This window comes from Pleurodeles waltl, chromosome 4_1, assembly GCF_031143425.1.
Source record: "Pleurodeles waltl isolate 20211129_DDA chromosome 4_1, aPleWal1.hap1.20221129, whole genome shotgun sequence".
Classification (NCBI taxonomy): Eukaryota; Metazoa; Chordata; class Amphibia; order Caudata; family Salamandridae; genus Pleurodeles; species Pleurodeles waltl.
The window spans coordinates 88646767-88665129 of record NC_090442.1 but is presented as its reverse complement, the minus strand read 5'-3'; positions in this window follow the sequence as shown (position 1 = coordinate 88665129).

Below are 18363 nucleotides of genomic sequence, written 5' to 3'. Positions count from 1 at the left end.
GACAGTGAAAAGCGCCATGGGGCTGTCCATGGTGGCCCCGGATCTGCCCATGCCAAGTGCATGCCATCTAAAAGCTGGTGGAGAGGGGGCTCATAATCCCCAGGGCGACGCTGCATGCAGCACTTTCCTGGCGAATTAGGACCACCAGCGCCGCCACTCCGTCCGGTGGAGGGAAACTGGGGGTGCTGGCGGTCTTACCCTGGCCAAATTGCCACAGTCATAATGTGGCTGTCTGACCGCTGCCAAAGCGGACAGACCACAGATTTGGCAGTCGTCAGACTGCCACCGTGGCCTGCCAGTCTGTAGACCGTCAGGGTCATAATGACGGACAAAGTCTCTTTTAAAGTCTTCTGGAAAATGATCTAACCAGAAAGTGATGTCTCTGGGATTAGAATGTGCTTTCCCATTAAATTGTATAGCAGATCAATGGAAGTGAGAGCACTCTAAAACGTATTATGTGGTAGGATGACAGCTTCAAAAGGCACATTGTTTCCAGGAAATTCTGAGCCCCCAAATCCGTTGAATGGGTAAGGTATGAACTTCTTTAAAAATGGTGCCATTGTAGTGAGGTTTGTTTTCTTCATAATTACATTGTCAATGCATAGGGTACAGGAAGAAGGGTGGTAGTCAGTGGGTTGGACATTGATGGGAAGAGATTTGAACTGGATATTTTTTCCTTTGTAGCCATTAGACCAAAAGAGGGCTTGACTACCTATCACTTTTCAGCGATGTCATTTGATGAGTTATTAGTTAGTCTTCTTTTCGGATGTAGAGCAGACCTCATGTGAAGAAACAAAATGGCTGCCTCCCTAAAGTTATTACAGGTTGTTTACATTGAGCATTTCATGTTACAGTTCATGCATTTAATAAGTATACTAAATAAAATGTGTGACCATTGGTTGTCAATATATAGAATTCTAAAAGATGCAAAACTGACTTGAGCCTCACAAGAGTCTGAATTGTGAGTGGTAGGTCACACATGATGTGCAAAGCACATACTCAACTTGCTGTGCAATCTTAGTGTAATATTTGCATATGCCATTCAAGAATTGAGGGTCACCTTCAATAACAATCTACGGTTATAATCTATCCATCATCCATGTTATGGAATATCATTATTTTCTTGAGTGCATTCTGTGTGAAACCTACAAGCCCTGAGTGGTATATGTGTTGCTTGCCGAACAGTATACCCAAGATTTCCATGATGCACTAGTCATTAGCCAGTTTGCCTTCATTTACAATTGAAATATTTTATAACATACCAATATGATATATGAACCACTGTATATTTTGTTGATTTGCATGCATTCAAGTTTCCTGCCTGTGAGAAAACTTGGCTGATTGCTAAAGGCCCATACCTTTTTGCGCCCATTTCTCACTTTTTTTGGTGTTTTCTTGATTCTGATGGTGCCCTGGGTACTGCTAAACAGTCCAGGGACTGTGCTTTGTGTAAAATGAGTATGCAAATTAGCTGAATTATAATTAGCTATGTCAACCTACCTATAGGTCCCTAGTCATTGGTAGGGTATGCAGGTTTAGGGACTCCAGCATAGGTGGTGCACCCATAGGTACATTGCTGAGGTACCCAGGGTCATTTTAAAGGCAGCATGCTTTTAAATGTAAGTTACATAAAAATTTGACTTTTGAATTAAAATGACTTCAAAAACCTTAAGCTATCTTATTTTTCATTATAACTCATGCCTAAGGTGTGCCCTAGGTGCCCCTAGATTTGGGTGAAGTGTAACTATAAGCAAGGACCTTATAAGATATGTTTTATAAGCCCTGGTGAGGAAAAATAGCCAAATTCGTTGTTCCCTTGTTGTAGTGAATAGGCTCCATAGGCTCAAATGGGGAGACTTTATTTTAATTAGTAAAGTCTCCAAAGGAGCTAGATATGGCAAGTTTGGTCTCAAACTGATTGTTATAATTAGTGCAACAACTTGCCATTGTTGGATGTAATATAACTAGTTCAAGGAAAGAGTTTTAGAGTTCTTCCCTAAAGCTACCAGTTCCAGTTCTTTAGTGCCCTTCTCTGATTGGTCAGCCTCTGGCAGCCTGGCCAGGCTGCCTTGATGAGGTGTAAATTGGCCTGGGCGGAACACAAAGGAAGTGCCTGGGGGAGGAGATCTGCCTCAGCAGATGGTGAAACAGGATGGAGGAGAGCAGACAAACTGGTCTTCAAAACAGGAAAGGACATTTGGAGCAGCTCAGGACCTACCCCATTTCCTACAAACTCAGACAACCAAGTGCCCTCTTTATTAGATTAGGAGAGGGCAGGAGAGGGGTGTGTTAAGGATTTTTAGCCACACCAGTGGGTGGGCTCAGCCAGACCTAGCCTCCAAAATTCAGTTTCTGCCATTTTGGATTTTTAAGGAATTCTGCTTCCTGGGATTGATTTTTTGCCACACTTTACCGGAAGTGGTCATTCAAGGGGGTAGTGGCCTGCCTGTGATTAGATAGCTGCCCCCATGCTTTCCACCCCAGGAGCAAGGATAAATATGGCAGAGCTGCACCCACACCTCAGATCCCTAGACGGAACAACATCAGAAGAAGAGGACTTCCCTGCTTGACCCTGACCTGCACCTGGACACTGCACTCTGAAGAACTGCACCAGCTGCACACTTGGGCTTAACCACTAAAAGGACTTTGCCTATCTTCGACTGGTTCACATAGGGACTCCCTGCTTGCTACAGGTACAAAATAGCTAACAGGAGGCCCCTGCATCGCAACCTGAAGGACCTGGCCAGTTGACCAGTGGCTCATTTGTGGATTTGAACCAGGTACGTGATGGGAGTGGGAGTCCTACGCCTAAAGGAGCAACTCAGAGCTTCTGGAGCCTTGGGGTGAGCTGTGGACTCCTAACGTACCTTCTAAGACCTTCTGGAAGAAGATCCAGAAGTTTGGAGAAGTTTGGAAAACGTTTGGACTTGCAGGCTCATCCTGCTTAAATGCTTAGGAGCCCCAGACTTCAAAGACTTCAACAGGGGCTCCTGGAAAGGTGATCCAACAACCTTGCATTGAAATCAGCGTGCTGAGGAGGGTTGATCCCCATTGGAAGGAAAAAGCTAAAGAAAAAAATACAACGTTGACCGGGACTTCCCATTTCGCGTATCTGAGGAGGGATCCAGGGACATCGGATCAAGATTCAGCTTTGACTCAGACAAAGATTTCTGTCCTAAAAAATCAACTAAGTCCAGAGGTAAAGTTCTTCACCGAGGGCTCCTGCGACATGTATCGTAAGAGGACTCCAGGGAGGTCAGATTGTATTGGTGACCATCTCGCTGAAGAAAATCTTCAAGAAAAAGACTAAGGGCCTCATTACCATTTTGGTGGTACCTGGACCGCCATGTTGGCAGTCGTACCAGCGACAGCCGGAAGGTGAAGACCGCCAAATTCTGACCATAGAGGTCCTGCCAACAGTTTACAACAAATACACCATCCGTACCGCCAGGGCAGTTAGTCCGCGTTGGTCTGCGGTAGGTACCTTCAGTCCGGCAGGGACCATGTTACCGCCAGACACATTACAAGGCTGCGCACTGCCAAGCTTTCTACCGTGGTCGCACTGCCACCAAAACCCTAGTGGAAACAAACTCAATAAAAGGAGACACTCACCTTCAGGAAAAAAGACATGTTCAGAGCCGCCATGGAACCAGAACTTAATGTCCTACCACTGCTCCTGCTCACACTACGACTTAAGAACCAGCGACGATGAAGACAGCAACCATAAGTGAAGCCACCTAGCACACACCGGAGGGAAAGCCATTAGAACACACGCACACATAACACACACGAAACCACACACTAATACCAACATACAAACACAGCTACATACACACAAACACAAACCACACACATGCACACCAAAAATACACACACCATGGCTGTTAGAAATTGGGTCTTTGGTTTACAGTCAGGTTACTCCCTGTTCAAGCAGGGACCCTCACTCTAGTCAGGGTAAAAGAGAATCACCCTCAGCTAAACTCTGCTTATCCCCTTGGTAGCTTGGCAGAACAGTAGGCTTAACTTCAGAGTGCTAGGTGTAAAGTATTTGTACCAACACACACAGTAACTTAATGAAAACACTACAAAATGAAACAACACAGGTTTAGAAAAATATGAAATAGTTATACAAACAAAACAAGACCAAAATGACAATTGAAAAGCAAAAATAGTCTTTCTGTAGTTTAAAACACACACTAACACTGTTAGCGTGAAAATGTACCTTGGGTGTGTCAAACATAACCCGCATAGGTGACTGTGGATCGAAAAGGGCTTGAGATGCGTCAATTTCACTCACGAGCAAGACCTTGCATCATTTCTCCTTTCGTCAGGTGAGGCGTATCGTTTCTTCTCTCCGCAGGAGAGCAATGCGTCGATCCGGTCAGCACTCTCGGGTCCAGGCAGGCCTTGCGTTGTGTTTACATGCCCAGCGGTGTTTGCATAAGAATATCTAGCAGCACTGTGATCTGAAAACCACGCAGTGCGGGCTGCGATTTCCCAGCCTCTGTCAGCGATGCTGCGTGTCGCTCCTCCCGCTTCGTGCATGGATTTTCAGCCACGGAGCCTGCGGTGCGTCACTTTGTTCCTCACACGGCGCTCTGTGCGTGGATTTCCTCCTCTTAGGCTGCCAGCTTCTCCTTTCCGGGACCCAGGAACTGTATGGGCACCACAGGGCAGAGTAGGAGTCTCTCCAGAGATGCCAGGTGCTGGCAGAGAGAAGTTGTTGTTTTCCCTGAGACTTCAATCAACAGGAGGCAAGCTCTAAATCAAGCCCTTGGAGATTTCTTCTTAAGATAGAAGGCACACAAAGTCCAGTCTTTGCCCTCTTACCATGGCAGAAGCAGCAACTGCAGGATAGGTCCACAAAGCACAGTCACAGGCAGGGCAGCTCTTCTTCCCCTGCTCTTCAGCTCTTCTCCAGGCAGAGGTTCCTCTTGGTTTCCAGACGTGTTCTAAAGTCTGTGGTTTTGGGTGCCATTCTTATACCCAATTTCTCCTTTGACGTAGGCCTCCTTCAAAGTAAAGTCTCTTTTGAATGTGAAATCCTGCCTTGCCCAGGCCAGGCCCCAGACACACACTAGGGGGTTGGAGACTGCATTATGTGAGGGCATGCACAGCCCTTTCAGTTGTAAGTGACCACTCCTCCCCTCCATCGTAGCACAGGTGGCTCTTCAGGAAATGCAGACTACTCCCTAGCTCCCTTTGTGTCACTGTCTAGTGTGAGGTGCAACCAGCCCAACTGTCAAACTGACCCAGACAGGGAATCCACAAACAGGCAGAGTCACAGAAATGGTATAAGCAAGAAAATGTTCACTTTCTAAAAGTGGCATTTTCAAACACACAATTTCAAAATCAACTTTACTAAAAGATGTATTTTTAAATTGTGAGCTCAGAGACCCCAAACTCCACATGCCCATCTTCTCCCAAAGGGAATCTACATTTTAATCAGATTTAAAGGTAGCTCCCATGTTAACCTATGAGAGGGACAGGCCTTGCAACAGTGAAAAATACATTTAGCAATATTTCACTGTCAGGACATATAAAACACATTACTATATGTCCTACCTTAACCATACACTGCACCCTACCTTAGGGGTGTATGACATGTAAGAAAAGGGAAGGTTTAAGCCTGGCAAGTAGGTGCAAGAAGAGGGTGGGTGCAGAAGAGACTGCAAGACACCTACAGTGGATTCCTGGACCAGAGGACCTGTGGAAAGAGGAGACCAAGTCCAAGAAGCACAGAAGAGTCCAGGAAGGGCAGGAGCCCCAACCCACCAGGAGGAAGGTGCAAGAAATGAACCACCGGTGAGTAAGAAGAGTCAGCACTGCACCCAAGAAGACAAAGTCAGGTTCCTGGAGGATGCAGGTGATGTCCCATGCCAGAGGGAGGATTGCAGTTGGATTTGCATCTTCAGAGTACAGCAACAAGCCTTGGCCCATGCAAAGCTTGCGGTTAGCGTAAAATGGTGCTGCTGGGGACCATGAATGACAAGATCGACTCTACCCAGGAAGGGGAACCAGAGGGGGCCCTCAGCAGTACAGGAAGCCCACATAAGACCAGGCAGCACACACAGGAGTCCCACAGGACGGGGACAAGGAAGTTGCAAAAGAGGCCCATGCCGCACTACAACAAAGGCTCCCACGCCGCCGGATGGGGTGCTGGGGGCTGGAGCTTCAAGTTGCATGAAGAACTTGGAGGAAGGATGCCATCAAGCCTTGACAGCTGCAAATTACACAGTGCATGGTGGTACTGGTTTGCGTAGGGAGGCAAGGTCTTACCTCCACCTAAGTTGGACAGCTGGAAGAGAGGACCATCGGGACCACTTCAGTCCACCACCCGTGATGCAGGATCCACTCAGCTCAGCAAGAGATGGAATCGACGCAGCTAGTCGTTGTCGCAGTTGGGGTCTTCAGAAGCAGGGAAGTGACTCTGTCACCCCAAGAGAGATTCCTTCTTCCTTCTGATGCAGGCTGAAGATGGGCTATCTTCAGAGGATGCACGACTGGGGAACTGTTGCAGTTGCTGGCTGGAGCCAGATATACAATGTTGCAGAAGGCATTTTGCTTCTTTGTTGCAGCTTGTAGGGTGCTGAAGATTCCAGAGGCAGTGTCTTTGGTGACAGGTCGAGTGCAGAGGATTGCAATCCGAATCTGAGGAACCACCCAAAGGAGAGCCCCTAAATAGCCCTGAAAGGGGGATTGGTCACCTAACGAGGTAAGCACCTAGCAGGGGAGGGATCTGATGTCACCCGCTGGCACTGGCCACTCAGATGCTCCCAGAGTTCCCTGCCAATCTTGAACCCAGGGACCCTTTGGAGGAGCTCTGAGCACCACCCTTAAGGTGGTGATGGACAGGGGTCACTCTCCTTTCCTTTGTCCAGTTTCACTCCAAAGCAGGGACTGGGGTCCCTGAAGTGGTGTAGACTGGTTTATGAAAGGAGGGTACCAAATGTGCTCTTCAAAACATTACCAGTGGCTTAAGGAGGCTACCCCGCCCTAGCATGTAACACCTATTTCCAAAGAGAGAGGGTATAACATCCCTCTCCCAAACGAAATCCTTTGTTCTGCCTTCCTGGGCCTTAGGCTGAAATGGCAATACTGGGGGTCCTGGAGCGCATGGACTCATACAACCAATGTTTGCAAAAGCCTTGGGGTGTGATTCCAACATGTTTGATACCAAACATGCCTATGTTCAGAGTTACCATTATGTAGCTGGACATAAGTAGTTACCTATGTCCAGTACGCATGTACAATGGTGTCCCACACTCATGAAGTCTGGGAAAATGGGCCTGGAGTTCATGAGGGCACCTCTTGTAGTGCAGGGGTGCCATCACACAGATGCTTTGCACCCTGCCCTCTGGGCTGGAAGGTCTACCATAGGGGTGACCTATAAGTGACCTTGTGTTGTGAAAAGTGGCAGTGAAAGGGTGCTTGCACCTTTGCACGCATACTGCAATGGCAATCCTGTAGAAGCCTTTGCATAGCCTCCCTATTGGTCGCCAAATATATGCTGCAGTCCATAGGGATCCCCTGGAACCCCAATACCATGGGTAACTAGGTACAATATGCTATGACTCCTGTCTTGCAAAATACAGGAGTCATGACCACCACCCCAATGGCCAACATAAGGGACCAGTGTCCCCTGGGCATGGCCATTGCACCCAGTGCCATGTGGGGGGACCATTTCAGGGCTCCTAATGGCACTTTAAAAATACAAAATGACTTACCTATACTTACCCCACTTACTAGGATTGGATTCCCCATCCTCCGGTTTCACTCTGGTGTGGTTTGGGTGTCCCTGGGTCCTGGGGAGGGCTCCTGTGGACTTATTCCATGGTGGTCCACCATGAAATGGGCCTACAGGTCCCCTAGCGCTTGCCCTGACCCAGATGTTAAATAATGGCGCTAAGCAAGATTAGCTCCATTATTTAGGCCCGCCTCCCTCCCGTGCACCATTTTTGCACTGGAGGATAAATATGGCACTAGGGTCTAAGAGTCATTTTTTGGACGTGAACGTCTACCTTGCATCTCATTGACGCAAGTGGGTTCACGCATCTAAAAAAGGACTTTAACTTCAATATTTTTACGTTAGACTAGTCTAGCGTCAAAATATAAATATGGAGTTAAGTTTGCGCTAAATTAGCATTAAAATTGATGCTAATTCAGCGCAAAGCAAGGATAAATCAGGGCCTGACTACATTACACTAATAAGGGATAACTGGACCTGGTATAAGGTGTAAGTACCATAGGTACCCACCACACACCAGGCCAGCCTCCTACACTTATCTAATAGGGGCCATAGATGGTACCCATGTAGCCTTGGTCCATTCCAGTGCCAATGAACAGGTGTATAGGAACCGCAAAAACTACCACTCCATCAATATGCAGGTGGTGTGTTCTGAGGAAGAGCAATGGCCCACACATGATGGCATGGCTACAGAGAGAGAGGGCTTTGTTCATTGCGTGTATGTATTCTTTTGGATGTGTGTCTCTTTTATGGCACCTCTCAACACATTCTTCCCTGCACCTGTACCTGTATTGTAAAAGGTCCCACCTCTGTGCACAAAGGTGACTCTGGCAATCCTAACCTTCCCTGCTGTTAACACCAGTGAGGTACCTTGCCAATGTAGGGGAACTCCATTCCAGTGAGGCCCACGGCAGGACAAGGCATGTAATAGAAAGGGCATTTGGTCTCCTGAAGGTCAGATTCAGGTGCCTGCACGTCTCTAGAGGTGCCCTCCTCTACAGTTCCCAAAAGGTATGCCAGATCACCATTGCCTGCTGCATGCTCCACAATCTGGCTCTGAGATGTCAGATACCCTTACTAGGTGATGAGTAGTAGGCAGCTAGACCAGTGGCTGATGATGAAGAAGTGGAAAGTGATGAGGAGGTAGATGAGGAAGGTGCAGCTGACTCCAGGGCAGAGCTCATCAATTAGTAATTCCAGTAACATAAGTACATACATTTGCATGTGTACTATTTCAACATTATTTTCTGCCAATGGTCCTCCTGATTTGGTTTATCAGTGGTGGTGTTGGTGTGCCTATCCCTATGTGTATGTTGTGGGGGGGTGACTGAATGCATGTAAGGTGCTATCTGTTAAAGTATCATCTCTACAATGTGTACTCTCTGCAGGTTGCACGATTTACATCTCCTTTGGACAGCCCTATATTGTGGTATGTGTCCTGTATTCTCCTATCTTCATGTCACATCTGTTGTGGCCTGTTTAGATGGCTATTTACACTGGACACGGCAACTATGAACTGCATATGTGCTCTCTGTGGTGCCATGCCTACAGTCCTGATAGTAGTCTCTGTCATGAGCAACCTTTGACCCTGCTACTGCAGGTAGGTCGCTCCCCGCTTTGCCCTCCGTGCCACCTCCTCTCTCACCGTTTTCCACTTAGCCTTTCCTGCCGCTGCGTCCCCTGCGGCCCCTCCCGCCTGCCCCCTCCTTCTCTCACTGTTTTCCACTCTAGCCTTTCCCGCCACTGTGTCCCCTGCGGCCCCTCCCCCCAGCCCTCCCATAGGTCAAGCCCTCCCTCCTCCCAGCTGCCACTCCCACCCTCCCCTACTCTTATGGCAGCCGCGCCCAGCACCAACCCCCCCTGGTCCGCGAGACCCCTGCACCTCCAGACGCCGCTACACGGCCGACCAACTCAACGCCCTCAATCCCGGCCGCATCACAGCATGCTCCATACCCTCACCAAGGAACACCCACGGACCCTTCGCATGCCGCTCCTGCAGATCCACCTGCGACAGAACAACAAAACCAACAAAGACCGAAACTAACCACCTCCACTTCATACTCCTCAACACCCGCTCCACATGCAAGCACGCCATCGAGCTTTAGGACCTGCTCGACTCCACCGCCCCAGACGTAGCCTTCCTGACCGAAACCTGGTGGAACGACTTCTCGGCGCCCAACATCGCAATAGCCATCCCGGACGGCTACAAGATCATCCGTAGGGACCACAACAACGGAATCGGAGGAGGCATAGCCATCGCCCACAAATCCTCCCTCAAGGTCGACACCCACACTGACGACTCCCTCAAGACCGCCGAACACCTACAGTTCCGCATCCACACCGACCCCAACACCACTCTCAGAGGAACGCTCATCTACAGACCCCCCTGACCACGAGGACCATTCAGCGAATCCCTCGCCGACCTCACCAGCACCCACGCACTCACCTCAACGGATTACATCCTCCTCGGGGACCTAAATTTCTACCTGGAAAACAACAACAACACCAACTCCACTACTCTGATCGACAACCTCACCAACCACGGCCTCAGACAACTCGTCAACACACCAACCCACATCGCCGGCCACACGCTTGAGCCCATCTTCTCCTCAAGCGCCCACATCACCTTCAACCATACCACCGTACTCCACTGGACCGACCACCACTGCATCCATTTCACCTACAAGAAACATACCGAGCACCGTTGCTCCCAACAACCACCCCACCGATGCTGGAGCAAAGTTACGGAAGACAAGCTTACCAACGCCCTCGCCCAGAACCCACCCCGACTCCACCGACCCAGACACCGCCGCCCACAACCTCACCCTGTGGATCAACAACTGCGCCAACACCCTTGCGCTACTCAAAAAACCCACCGACAACCAAGCCAGAAGAAAAGCCACCTGGTTCACCGACGAGCTCCTAAACTCCAAACGCGACCGCCGGAAGTTAAAAAAGGAATGGCTCCTCAAACGCACACCTGACAGCCTCACAGCCCACAAGGACGCCACCCGCAAGCACCACCAACTCATCAGACAAGCCAAACGATCCCACTTCAAAGACTGCCTGGACAACAACGCACACAACAGCAAAGAGCTCTTTAGCATCGTGAAAGAACTCTCCAACCCAAGCGCCAACGTCAACGACACCCAAGAACGCTGCAACGCACTGTCCACCTTCTTCCACCGGAAGATCACCGACATCCACGACAGCTTCGACACCACTCCCACGCCAGACCCCACCCCCGAACACTCCACATGTGCAAACCTCCTGGACCAACGTGAATGACACAGAGACACGCAAGATCATGAACTCCATCCACTCAGGATCTCCGTCAGACCCCTGCCCCCACCACGTAAACAACAAAGCCGACTCCGCCATCGCCCCCCAACTACGGAAGGTCATCAATATCTCCTTCGAAACAGCGACATTCCCTGAAAAATGGAAACACGCCGAAATCCACGCCCTTCTCAAGAAGCCCAAAGCAGACCCCAACGACCTCAAGAACTTCCGACCCATCTCCCTGCTCCCTTTCCCAGCAAAGGTGATTGAAAAAATAGTCAACACACAACTAACCAGCCACCTCGAAGACAACGGCATCCTAGACCCCTCCCAGTCCGGCTTCAAACGAAACCACAGCACCAAAACCGCCCTTATCACCGCCACAGACGTCATCAGACGCCAAATGGACAATGGCGAAACCATCAGCCCTCATCCTCCTGGACCTATCTGCCGCGTTCAACACAGTCTGCCACCGCACCCTGAAATCACACCTCCATGAAACCGGAATTCAAGGAAAAGCCCTTGACTGGATCGTCTCATTCCTCTCCAGCAGAACCCAGAGAGTTCGCCTCCCCCCCTTCCACTCCGAAGCCACTGACATCATCTGCGGCGTCCCCCAAGGCTCATCCCTCAGCCCGACGCTGTTCAACATCTACATGGCCCCCCTGGCACAAGTTGCCCGACAACACAATCTCAACATTCTCACCTACGCCGACGACACCCAGGTCATCCTCTCACTCACCAAAGACCCGCGCACCGCCAAAACCAACCTCCATGAGGGAATGAAATCCATCGCCGAATGGATGAGAAACAGCCGTCTGAAATTGAACTCGGACAAGACGGAGGTCCTCATCTTCGGACCCACCCCCTCCGCCTGGGACGACTCCTGGTGGCCCACCGCACTAGGAACCCCACCGACACCGGCCGACCACGCTCGCAACCTGGGCTTCATACTCGACTCCTCCCTCACCTTGTCTAAACAGGTCAACACAGTCTCCTCCACCTGCTACAACACACTCCGCATGCTCCGCAGAATCTACAAGTGGATCCCGACAGAAACAAGGACAGTAACACAGGCCCTCGTCAGTAGCAGGCTGGACTACGGCAACGCCTCCAACGCATCCAAAACACCTCCGCCTGGCTGATCCTCAACGTACCCCGCCACAGCCACATCTCCCACCACCTGAGAAACCTTCACTGGCTCCCCGTGGACAAAAGGATCACTTTCAAGCTTCTCACCCACGCTCACAAAGCCCTCCACGACACCGGACCAGCCTACCTAAACAACAGACTCAGCTTCTACACCCCCACCGTCAGCTCCACTCCACTAACCTCGCCCTCGCCGTCGTCCCCCGCATCCGAAGAAAGACCACCGGCGGCAGATCCTTCTCTTACCTCACCGCCAAAACCTGGAACACCCTGCCCACCGCCCTGCGACAGACTCAAGACCTACTCACCTTCAGAAGACTCCTCAAGGCCTGGCTCTTCGACCAGTAACAACAACCCCCCCCCCCAGCACCTTGAAACCCTCACTGGTACATAGTGCGCTTTATAAATCCTATGATTGAGTGATTGATTGATGTTCTTTTTGCAGGTTGTATATTTGGGTGTACTCTGTTGTGTGGCTGTACTGGTGACTCCCTTACATCTACCCTGGGACATATGTTGTACTGTGTCTCCTGCAGAGGACGCCTCCCTCTACAGTCCATTACACTGCCTATTGGATTATGACGCCATACCCACATGACATTTTGCAAATCAAAACATTTGTATATGCACAAATAAAGACACAAAAGCAGTATATGTGATCTATAGTGTTTATTATGAATAGAGTGGCAAACAAGTGATGAGTGGGGTCATGGTATATGGAATCCTCAGAGTAGGAAGCACAGGTCCAGTGTTGAATGGAAAATGGAGTAATGTCATTGAACAGTCTACAGGGTGTCTCGGTGGCACACAAGGGAGAGTAATCAGGAGAGGGTCACATCCTGGCAGTGGGCATTGTCTTGGCATCTGCTGCCGCCAGATGTGTGGATGGACGTCCACATTTGCAGGGAGTTTCTAGCTATAGAGGGTGGGGTCCCTGAGGCCTGTGGTCCCCCTGGGGGTGCCTCCATTCTACTAGTAGCTGCAGATTTAGATGGCACAGGTGTGATGTGGCTAGTGGAAGGGGCATGCTGGTATGTGGGGAAGCATTCATAATGGTGTTGAGGTCCCTGAGCTCCTCTACGATGGAGGTCATGTTAGCATTGTGGGCCTGCCACTGCTGCATGACCTCCTTGTGGTATTCTTTCTGCAATCTCTGGTTTTCCCTAAACATGTTAATGATCTGGCCCATCCTGTCTTGGGATAGTTGATATGCTCCCAGGACTTGGGAGATGGCTTCCTGGTCAGAGTCCTCCCTTGGCTGCCCTGTCCCCTGGCCCACAGGTTCCCTTCCATGCCCCCTGTCCCCATGTGCCTGTGCCTCTGGCCCCTGGCACGGTGTGCCCTCTCCCACTTTCACCAGGACCTTCATTGTTTTGGATATGAGGGGTTGACTCAGCTCCCAGTACTGAGGGGTACATAATTAATTGAACAGTCCTTGGGGCACAGGTTTGGGAATAAAGGGTTGGCTGAGATGTTGTTGCCACAGGGTGGCGGGGGGGTTGATGTGGACAGGGTGACGCAGGGAGTAGTATATTGACATGGGGTCCCAAATGGTAGGTCATCAGTGTCCAGACATCCAGCTGCATTGTCCTCATTGAGGCCTTCATCCTGAGGAGGGCTGGCGCTCTCCAGTAACCTCTCTGTGGTGCCTGTGGCAATGGTACCTGTGGATGGAGTGAGAGAGAGTTAAACGTTGGAGGTATGTATGCTTGTCTGTTAGTCAGATGTATACAGTGGTTTGATTTGATTTCCAGCAATGGGATTGACAGGTGAAGCACAGCTAACACTGTTTGTGGATGGTAGACAGTGACATGTGTACCATGCTCCTTGGGGTTGTTGTGAATCAGGCTTGATCATTTGGCTGGGTGGGCGGGTTCTGTTCCTGTTTGATGGTTCACGTGACCCTGTTTGCTGGAGGGCATTCTGGCTTGGTATATGAGTGGGAATGGCTACACATTGCAGCATGGTATCCTAATGGGAGGGAGGTATGTGTGTGCAAAGTTGTTTGTCCTGTCTGTGCCTTTTGTGCATGGAGTATACCTTCTAACTTTGAAGGCCAGGATTCGTCCATTTCAGGGTAGTAGGCCTCGATTAGTGGCACTTAGGATTGGTGACACTGCTGTGTTTGTGTTTGGACTACTTTGGCATTGTGTAGTGCCATTGCATTGATGTCATTGCCATGTAGTGGTCCTCAGTCAGAGCATCCAGCTGTTGTAGCTAGTACAATAGTCATTTATGCAAGAGGTGTGATGTGGCATGCACATTGCAGGTTTTGCTGTGCATGTGCTAGTGCAATGTCGAAGTCATAGTGTTTGTACTTGGCAGTGCTATCCGTGCACTTGGCAGGGACTATGTGGGCACTGGGGGTGGTTGGTGGTGTCGCATGCAGGAGAGGAGCATTAGGTGACTAGATGGGAGGTCTGGTGGGAGATGGGCTGACTTGGGGAGTGTTTGGGTGGTAAAGAAGCATGCTGGACAGGGCCAATTAGTGGCAGGTGTTGTTAGTTACTCACCAGAGTCTAGTCCTCTGGGCATTATAGTCAGGCCCCCAGGATGGAGGATGTCCAAGACCTTCTCCTCCATTGATGTGAACTCTGGGGGAAGAGGTGGGGGCCCACCACCAGTCTTCAGTACTGCCAGCTGGTACCTGGACTCCATGGAACACATCTTCCCCTGTTGGTCGTTCTTCCTCTTTCTGATGTCCTCCCTTGTGCGTGGATGGTTGCCCACTGAGTTGACCCTATCAACTATTCTCTGCCATAACTCAATTTTCCCGGCTATGGAGGTTTGCTGTACTTGTGCTCCTAAGAGTTGTGGCTCTAACCTGATGATTTCATCCACCATGACCATCAACTTGTCGTCAGTGAAACATGGGTGTTTTTGACGTGACATGGTTGTGTTGCAGGTGGGGTTGGGGGTGGGTGTTGTGTATGTAGGGTGCAGTTTAGGGTTCTTGGTGGTGTGGGGGTGTTTGTGAGTACTGGTAGTTTGTGGTGTTTGTGTGTAGTTGTGATGTGTGTGTTGTGTTGGTGGTGCAGTTGTGTGGTGTGTGTTGAGTGTGAAGTGTATATGTGCCTCTAGTGTGTAGGTGCTAGCTTAGTGATTGTGGCTGCTCTTGTCTCTCGATCAGTGTTTTTTGTCTCAAAGGCTTGTGGGTTGTGTGTGTTATATAGTGATGCGAGTGGGTGTGTCTGGTGTATGTTTGTGTGTTAGGTGTGGGGTCTTCAAATTGTCCAATGTGGTGGCTTTTTCTGACAGGAGAGTGTTCTGTCCACAGCAGTTCGGCCACCAATGGTTTTCCATCAGGAAAGGACTGCAGTGTTGATTTGTGGATCGCTATGTGGTGGGTGTAAAGCTGTCGACTTGGCGGTGCTGGGGGTGGAACCGCATCTTCCCCACCTGCCAGTGTCCTGGCAGTGTCAGATTTGTTGCTGTTTTTTGGTGGTCTTCATTGTGGACTCTTAATGCGGCGGGCAGGATACCACCAACACTGGTGGTCTTTTGGCGGCCACCACAGGGGGGGCTCACCAAAAGACTGCCAAACTCGTAACGAGGGCCTAAGTCCAAAAGGTAAACTTTGGACCAAGGCCCCCTGCTTGCTGTAGCCGAGCAGAGCTCCATCGTGGTCAGCATCAAACTTTGACTTTGCCCCAATCTAGTGCGACCAGATTGGCGCTTTTAGTTTGTATGAGATAGAAAACATTAATTCTTTAAAAATTCATGTCTCGGGTACCCCTTATCTGATTTTAATCGTTTAGGTGTCATTTTAAGGATGAAACTATGATCTATTCTTATAAATTGTATTGTTATTGTATTTTGTATTTTACTTATTTACTGTTATGTAATTTGTAAATGCTTTACACACCTGTCTCCTAAGTTAAGCTGTGTTGCGCATTGCCAAGCTACCAAGGGTTGAGTGGGGATCAATTTATTGAGACCTGACTGGACCTAAGTGGGGGCTAGTGGCCTATTGCTAAGTGTAGGTACTTACCTGCCCTTACCAAAAATCCACTTTCCAACACTGCCCAGTAGAACCCCTTATTCTAGTTGTTTCAACATTTCTTTTAGAAAATGCATATGCCCAATAACCTTCTATCTGAATCTTGGAAAGAGAGCTTACAGAGCATCCAAAATAACAAACATAACTTCATCTCATCATCTGGATTTAAAAAAAAAAATGTAAACTGATGAAGAGGTGGAATTGTGAATTGAGGTTTCTGGATTGTCAAATATAAACAAGTTAATTTCATCCTGAAACTCCCCATTGGGGATAACACATGTACCTGTCCCTTGAGTTTCTTTGGGTTTCTGACAAGTGTTGAAGTCCCCAAGGTCATTGCACTTGAATTATATATTGCTTCAATGATATGCATATTATTCTCTTTATGAAGCTGGTGTTCCAGTTGACAAAAATATCACTGAAAGTGGACACCGCATAAAGTAATAATGCTCAAATGTAAATCTCAAACCTGTGTTTTTTTTATTTTTCTACAGCTGAGGAAAGGACAGTCAACATTACCTTCTTCAATACTTGCCAGAAGGTAAGATCAAATAAATGTGCATGTGTGCTCTGTATAATTAGTGTTGCATGAAGGTGCCATGTCAACTCGCCATGTCTTCAAATGATAGCTCAGACTCCCCTTACACTAAGTGGTGCAACCAGTGACAGCAAGGGATTGACTGCATCTTCACAGATTCAGTCAGTGCTTCAATATCTTTTTGGTAGATGGTCGCAAGTCATTCTATTCCACTCTAATGACCTCAAAGATTCCCAAAGAAAGGCCAGAAGTTAAGTGAGGTGCCAGATAGACGGTTGCTGCCTTTCCTGTTTTCAAATTGAATAACATTTCAATTTCTATTTGCATTTGAGATCTAAGCATCGCTACCAGAAACTTAGATTGTTCCTTATAGTTAAGCATTTCTGTATGCTGGTAGTATAGTTCACAAACCTAGATCACTTTCTACATTTTGTAGCGGTTTTACATTAGAAGGATCTCTAAGGTGTTTATTGTTGGTTGAAGAAGAGCTCTCTGAAACAGAGATGTTTTCATGAATTTGCAAACGGGGCTCTGGACCAAGACCCCAGTCTTTCAGGGGGCCTCCTGATACAGCCATCTCTATTCTGCAGAGAGCCTTGTACAGATGACCTTGAATAATTCTTAAAGAGATCATGTTTATAGTGTTTCCTTTTGTTTATTTTTAATGTGTGTGATATAGGAGAGTCTATTGCAGGCATTCTACAGACAGATGTTGTGTTTATGTATCATGCAACACCCATAAAACGTTTCCCTTAGATCAAAACAGGACCTCACATATACAAAATGTTAAGGTGCCACGTAGATTATTTGCAGTAATATTCGTGAGCTGCTGCTGCGTTACAATATTGAATACACACCATTACCCTTGAATATTTGAACTAAACACATTTAGAATTTGGAAGAGTGTGCCTTTGCACTAAGTGACTTGACCAAAGAGGGCATCAAAGACTTGAAACTGGATCATAAATTTAAAGAAGTTATGAACAGGGGACCCAAAATATATTTGGCTCTGGGCTCTCAAAATCCTTACATACCTCGAAAAGTTCCAGAGGGTAAACCTGGCATTATTCTTCAACAATATTATCAATGAAGCTTTTTAAAGTTAATACATCTGTATGAATATTTATTTACTTTTATGGAACCACAAATGCATTCTCATGATCAGCCACATAGTATCTCAAAGTTTTACAGCCGAGGAAGAACATCATAAGCCCTTACAAGTGACTACATTAGAACATGGTTGCCGTACCTATTGATTTTAATGGAAGTGCAATGTTGAAATGCGACATGCGTCCACTTTTGCTAATGTGGTGACACCCTGACAAAGCCAGTAGGCTTGTCTTATTACCAATTTTTTGTGATGTTGCATTTGGTATAAGTGTTTTTTTTTGGGTGATAGTGTTCAGGACCGACTAGTGGTGTAACATGATGTGAGGGTTTCACAAAAGGTATTTCTAGCTACTGTACAATTTAATACATAGTTTTCAGCAGTGTGAGCAATAAAAGTACTTTTCCTGACCAGTCAATGATTCAATGAGTATTGTTGTTTCCTACCAATGGCAAGTCTACCTCCCTGAGTAGGCCTCATACTGCTCTTCTTTGCTATCATGCTAAATCCTCTAATGGGGTTCTTGGCTTCCAGTAATA